We start from the raw sequence: 7,409 nt of genomic DNA, 5'->3' as shown, positions 1-7,409 counted from the left end.
GAACTTTTTCTCTTTCTCTGCTGGCTCATTTCTTACTGCATACAAACATGCCCACATCTCTCCTATCCTGAAAAAAAGTCACTTGATGCTTCCCTCCTTACTATTATCGTATGTCTCTTCTACCATTTGTAGCTAAGCTCCTCAAAAAGGCTATCTACAATAGGTACCTCCACTTTTTCACCTCTCATTTTCTTCTTAATCCCTTGCAATCTGGGTTCTGACCTTATTATTCCAATGAAGGTATTCTCTCCAAAGTTACTAATTATCTCTTAGTTGCCAAATCCAGTGGTTCTTTCTAAAGCCTCATTCTCTTTGACTTCTCTGCAGCCTCTGACACTGCTGATCACTCTCTACTCCTGGATACCTTCTTCCTTCTAGGTTTTTGGGACACTACTCTCCTGGTTCTCCTACCTACCTTACTACTCTTTCTCAGTCTCCTTTGCTAGGTCCTATTCCAGATCATGCCCTCTCGCTATAGATATCCCTGAGGGTTCTGTCCTGGGCCCTCTTTTCTTCTCCCTCTATACCACTTCACTTGCTGATCTCATCAGTTGCCATGGATTGATTTACCATCTCTATGCTGATGATTTCCAAATCTACGTATCCTGCCTCAAACTCTCTACTGTCCTCCAGTCTTGCATCCCTAACTGCCTTTCAGACATATTGAATTGGATGTCCAATAGACATCTTAAAGACAGTATGTACAAAACAGAACTTATTATATTTGCCCCTAAACCCTTCCTCTCCCCTCCTACCTTCCCTATTATTGTACAGGGCAACACCATCCTCCCAGTCCCTCAGGCTAACAACCTAGAAGTAATCCTGGATTCCTCAACAATCCCTTACTCCTGCCCCCCATATCCAGTCTATTGTCAAGGCCTATAAATTTCACCTTTGCCAATCTCTTACATATGCCCCTTTCTTTCCTCTGATACTGCCACCCTGGTGCAGACCCTAATCACCGTAGTAGCCTGTTGGTAAGTCAGCCTACCTCAAATCTCTCCCCACTCCAGTCCATCTTCCATTTAGCTAAAAACAGATTTTCCTAAAGCACAGGTATAATCATGTCACCCTCCCCCACTCAATAAACTCCAGTGGTTTCCTGTTGCCTCTAGGAAAAAATACAAAATGCTCTTTTGGGCATTCAAAGAACTTCGTAACCTAGCCCCCTTTTACCTTTCCAGTATTCTCATACCTTACTCTCCAACATGTACTCTTCCATCCAGTGACACTGGTCTCCTGGCTGTTCCATGAACAATACACTCCATCTCTCTGCTCTGGGCATTTTCTCTGGCTGTCCCCCATGCCTGGAATGCTCTCCCTTCCCAACTCAGACCACTGACCTGCCTGTCTTTCTTTAAGTCTCAACTGAAATCCTATCTTCTATAAGAGGCTTTCCACAATCCATCTTAATTCCAGTGCTTTCCTTCTTTTAATTATTAATTATTTATCCTGTATGTAGCTTGTTTTATATATATATATACATACATATATGTATATATTTTTTGTTTTGATGTTCTCTCCCCCTATTAGATTATAAGCATTTTGAAGGCAGGGATTATCTTTTGCCTCTTTTTATATTCCCAGCACTTAACACTTAATAAAAGTTTTTTGATTGATTGATTGACAGATAGGGGGCATAGTTTTCAGATTCAAGCTAACTTCTGATCACACTGTTTGATTAATTGGGGGAAGCAGGACCCAAGCTTTATGTCCAAGGCTTGACTCCCTTTCAACCAAATACAAGTTCCATAAAGAACACATATATAAGGTAGCCAGGAAATCCATTTATCCAAGTTGATAGCAAAACAGAAATCAGAAAGTATGCATGGGAGAACATATATATAGATGTATATACACACACACATGGAGCCTTCCCACTGGGAGTAAGGTAACGGCTCAACCAAGATCAAGAGTAGTAAATCTCACCCAAGGGGAGGTTCCCCTTCTGTAGTGTGGCAAGCTGGGGATAGGGACATGATGGAGACTGCCTGTTCCTCTCACGTCAGCTTTTTCCCAGAGTTTTCCTTTAGTAAACTGAAGCAGTGTTGGCATCTACTATTTTCTCTCTCAAAACTGGAAGCCAGATGTGCCCAAAGCAAGTAGAACCCAAAAAGACTCAAAGAAACTGAAGAGACTCCAAGACAGCTGAAGAACTCTCTCCAGCTCTCACCAACTCCACACCACCCCTCATGCAGGTGAGGACTACTGATTTTCATCAATGAGGAGAGGTACTCAAGGTACATTCAAATGCATGTACATATGTATATTGTTTCCAAAATGGTTGGTATTGGTTCATAACGCTTTCAACAAAACACTAGTGTGCCTATTTCCCCACAACCCTTCCAATATTGACTCACCATTTTTTTCCATCTTTTTCAGTTTGCTAAGTTTGAGATAAAATCTCAGGTTTGTATTGATCTGTACATCTCTTATTATTAGTGATTTAGAGCATACTTTCAAATGGTTGTTAATGGTTTGCAATTCTTCTGAGAACTGTTCATATCCTTAGTAATTGATTTATTGGGGAATGGCTTTTGGTATTTTTCATATATACACACATTTACATAGAACATACATATACACACATTTATATAGTATGTGTAATAGTTCTCTGTGTATCTTGGATACAAAAGCCTCATCTGAGAAATTTGATACAAAGAGTACAAAGCTTTTCAGTTACATGTAATCAGAGCTATTTTATCTTTTGTAATTGCCTCTGTACATTGTTTGGTTGAGAATACATCTGATTTCCTCGACAAGTGACCAACAATAACCAGACTTTTTCACCAATCTCTCAAATCCCTTCAATATAGGAATTATGCATAATAAAGGAATTTCAGTTGTCTCTCTGGTTTAGGATACCAAGAGTCATAATAGGCTATAAAACAAAATGGGTTAACAGCAGACAAAGCTAATTCCCTAACCCTTTACCTGCTCACTCAGTATTCCCTCCCCTATCACTCATCTTAGGGGCTTGCTGACACATGGACTTGTAATAGAATTTCAATCTTCCCTTGCCCCACTCTACTCCTGCTCTGTGCTGAGGAAAATCAAAAGGCAGAAGCTTGCTTTAGCTGGGACAGAAGCATGACTTTTCTCCATACAACAATAGAGCTCAGAAAACTGTTGAACAGAGGCAACTGGAGCAAGAAATGAATTTGTGCTTTTGGGGCATTGCATTAAACCTGAAGAAAAAGACCCAGCATATAGCTAGAGCCAGTTCTGTCTCCCAAAAAGTCATTTTGGGCAGAGACTGAGGCAGATGAAATGTGAATTGCCCAGGTTGGGAGAAGGCTAAAATGGCTTTGAGGTCCAGCCTTCAAGAAAACTGTCATTATTGGGTAAGGAGTCAGAAAGTGATCAATAAGGAAATAAAAGGAAATAAGACTGATATTACCAAAGATCTCAGGAGGAAGAAAACTCAATTAAATACCTTAAGCACAAGCAGATAAACCAACAGGCAATATTAATAACAGAAGGAAACATGGTCTCCAGATTAGCTAAAAGAGTTCAGGCATCTATGAATAAATATTGCAAGAGAAAGGAAAATAAATCAAAACCTGATGAACCAGAGGAACCTGTTGAATCCCAAGAAAGCATGAAACCATAGCAGGATGTTCCTGAATAGTTTAAAATGAGAATTGTGGAAGCAGAATTTATGGTCTATCCAGTAAAAAAATTGGCAAGATAGAAAAACTTGAATCTACAGTGGCAAGTCTTACCAAAGAAACAAAAGAGAGAATAACTGATTGGGAATGCAAATAGGCAGAAGAATAAAATGATCTGCGAGAAGAGAAGCAAACAGAAATAATGTTAAAAGAAAACATAATCTTACAAGCAACACAAACTATTCTCAAGAACAGGAGACAATAGAGTCAACCTGAGGATTATAAGTCTCCCAGAAGAACATAACATGTCAAAAAACCTGAACATCATAATGCTACAAATAAAGAAAATTGCCCAGAATTTATGAACACAGAAAACAAAGTGCCTATTGAAAGAATCCACAGATTGCCTCCGGGGAAAGGAAAAAAACAAATGTGTGCTGCACACAATGGTTAAATTTAATAATTCCGACGACAAACAAATTCTGCAAGCAACCAGGAAAGAGGCCTTTAAATATAAAGGAAAGTAAATTCAAATAACACAAGACCATTCTGTACTTACCAGAAATTGCAAGAAGGAATGTAATAATGTGTTTTGAAAGAGAAAGGAGCTCAAGATGTAAGATGAAATACTCTACAAACCTGAGCCTAGCCATAAATGAAAAAAGATGAACTTCAATTTTTCAAAAGAGGAATTCAAAGTATTCCTAGAATAAATAAACCAGAAAGCATAAATTGCTTAGGAAAGACCTCTCTGCTTGCTAATGACTACTGGGAAAAATAAAAAGCAGTCTGGGAGAAATTAGGCTTAAATCAACAGCTTATACCACATTCCATAATACTTTTCATAGCTATGGGTAGGAGATGTATTGTTCTTTTTCTCAATTTAATATTTTAGTTTTCAACATTGATTTCCACAAGATTTTGAGTTACAAATTTTCTCCCCATTTCTACCCTCCCCTCCCATTCCAAGATGGCTTATATTCTGATTGCCTTGTTCCCCAGGCAGCCCTCCTGTCTTTCACCTCACTTCCCCCCACCCATCCCCTTTCCGCTTACTTTCTTGTAGAGCAGGATAGATTTCTATGCCCCATTCCCTATATATCTTGTTTCCCAGCTGCATGCGAAAAGCAACTTTTTAAAATTTTTTTTAAACATCCGCTTTTAAAACTTTGAGTTCCAAATTCTCTCCCTTCTTTCCTTCCAACCCACTCTCCCTAGGAAGGCAAGTAATTCAACATAGATCACACACGTATCATTATGTAAAACACTTCCACGATGCTCATGTTGTGAAAGGCTAACTATATTTCCTTCCATCCTATCCTGTCCCCGTTTATTCAATTTTCTCCCTTGACCCTGTCCCTTTTCAAAGGTGTTTGCTTTTGATTACCTCCTTTCCCTATCTGCCCTCCCTTCTATCATTCCCCTTTTTTTATCCCCTTCCCCTTACTTTCCTGTGGAGTAAGATACCCAGTTGAATCTGTATGTTATTCACTCCTCAAGGTGGATCCGATGGAGTATGATTCACTCATTTCCCCTCACCTGCAGCCTCTTCCCTTCCAACAAACTGCATTTTCTTCCCACTTTTATGTGAGATAATTTACCCCATTCTATCTCTCCCTTTCTCCCTCTCTCAATATATTCCTCTCTCACCCCTTAATTTTATTTCATTTTTTAGATATCATCCATTCATATTCAACTCACACTGTGCCCTCTGTCCATATATATATATTCCCTTCAACTACTGTAATACTGAGAAAGGTCTCATGAATTACACACATCATCTTTCCATGCAGGAATGTAAACATAACAGCTCAATTTTAGTAAGTCCCTTATGAATTCTCTTTCTTGTTTACCTTTTCATGCTTCTCTTGATTCTTGTATTTGAAAGTCACATTTTCTATTCAGCTCTGGTCTTTTCATTTAGAAAGCTTGAAAGTCCTCTATTTTATTGAAAATCCATATTTTTCCTTGGAGCATTATACTCAGTTTCGCTGGGTAGGTGATTCTTGCTTTTAATCCTAGCTCCATTGACCTCTGGAATATTGTATTCCAAGCCCTTCAATCTCTTAATGTAGAAGGTGCTAGAACTTGTGTCATCCTGATTATGTTTCCACAATACTCAAATTGTTTCTTTCTGGCTGCTTGCAGTATTTTCTCCTTGATCTGGGAGCTCTGGAATTTGGCAACAATATTCCTAGGAGTTTTCTTTTGGGGATCTTTTTCAGGAGGTGATCGGTGGATTCTTTCAATTTCTATTTTACCCTCTGGCTCTAGAATATCAGGGCAGTTCTCCTTGATAATTTCTTGAAAGATGATATCTAGGCTCTTTTTTTGATCATGACTTTCAGGTAGTCCAATAATTTTTAAATTCTCTCTCCTGGATCTATTTTCCAGGTCAGTGGTTTTTCCAATGAGATATTTCACATTGTCTTCAACTTTTTCATTCATTTGGTTCTGTTTTATAATATCTTGATTTCTAATAAAGTCACTAGCTTCCACTTGCTCCAGTCTAATTTTTAAAGTGGCATTTTCTTCAGTGGTCTTTTGGACCTCCTTTCCCTTTGGCTAATTCTGCCTTTCAAGGCATTCTTCTCCTCATTGGCTTTTTGGAGCTCTTTTGCCATTTGAGTTGCTCTATTCTTTAAGGTGTTATATTCTTCAGTATTTTTTGGGTCTCCTTTAGCAAGTCATTGACTTGTTTTTCATGGTTTTCTCACATCACTCTCATTCCTTGTCCCAATTTTTCCTCTACTTCTCTAACTTGCTTTTCCAAATCCTTTTTGAGCTCTTCCATGGTCTGAGACCAGTTCATGTTTTTCTTGGAGGCTTTTGATGTAGGCTCTTTGACTTTGTTGACTTCTTCTGGCTGTACGTTTTGATCTTTTTTGTCACTAAAGAAAGATTCCAAAGTCAGAGTCTGAGTCCATTTTCACTGCCTGGCCATGTTCCCAGCCAACTACTTGGCCCTTGAGCTTTTTGTCAGGATATGACTGCTTGTAGAGTATAGAGTACTTTGTCCCAAGCTTGAGGGTCTGTGCTGTTGCTTTCACAGCTTTTTCTAGACAGCAAGCTCTGTCACACCAGTATTCCTCCTCCCCCAGAAATCGCCAACCCAGACGGCGACTCAGATCTGGGCAGGCTCTGCAGTTCCATTGCCATCTGCCACTTAATTCCTTCCACCAGGTGGGCCTGGGGCTGGAAGCAACTGCAGCTGTAGTTCTGTAGCTGCACCACCTCCGCTGCCCCTGGGAAGGTGGCCGAATTGCGAACTCCTTTCACTCTGAACCCACAGTTTTTTCCCACTAACCTTCTCTGTTGTCTTTGGTGTTTGTGGGTTGAGAAGTCTGGTAACTGCCACAGCTCACTGATTCAGGGTGCTAGGGCCTGTTCTGCCAGGCTCCCAGTCTGGTTGGTCTGGGTGCAGCCCACGCTGGGCTCTGCTCCACTCTGCTCCACTCCCAGCTTTGTGCGATAGACCTTACCCAGCGACCATCCAGGCTGTCCTAGGCTGGAGCCCTGTTTCTCTCTGCTATTTCGTGGGTTCTGCAGTTCTAGAATTTGTTCAGAGCCATTTTTAATAGGTGTTTGGAGGGTCCTGTGATAGAGCTTTAGGCACGTCCCTGCTTTCCAGCTGCCATCTTGGCTCTGCCCCCTGTTCAGAGCCACTTTTATGGGTGTTTGGAGGGATTTGGGGGGAAAGCTTAAGCAAGTCCATGCTTTCTAACTGCCATCTTGGCTCTGCCCTCCCCCTCCCCGGAGATGTATTCTTAACCAAACAAAGGACAGAGGCAATTATAG

The sequence above is a fragment of the Trichosurus vulpecula genome, chromosome X (genome assembly GCF_011100635.1).
Source record: "Trichosurus vulpecula isolate mTriVul1 chromosome X, mTriVul1.pri, whole genome shotgun sequence".
NCBI classification, from domain to species: Eukaryota; Metazoa; Chordata; class Mammalia; order Diprotodontia; family Phalangeridae; genus Trichosurus; species Trichosurus vulpecula.
Note: the sequence above shows the minus strand (reverse complement) of the source record.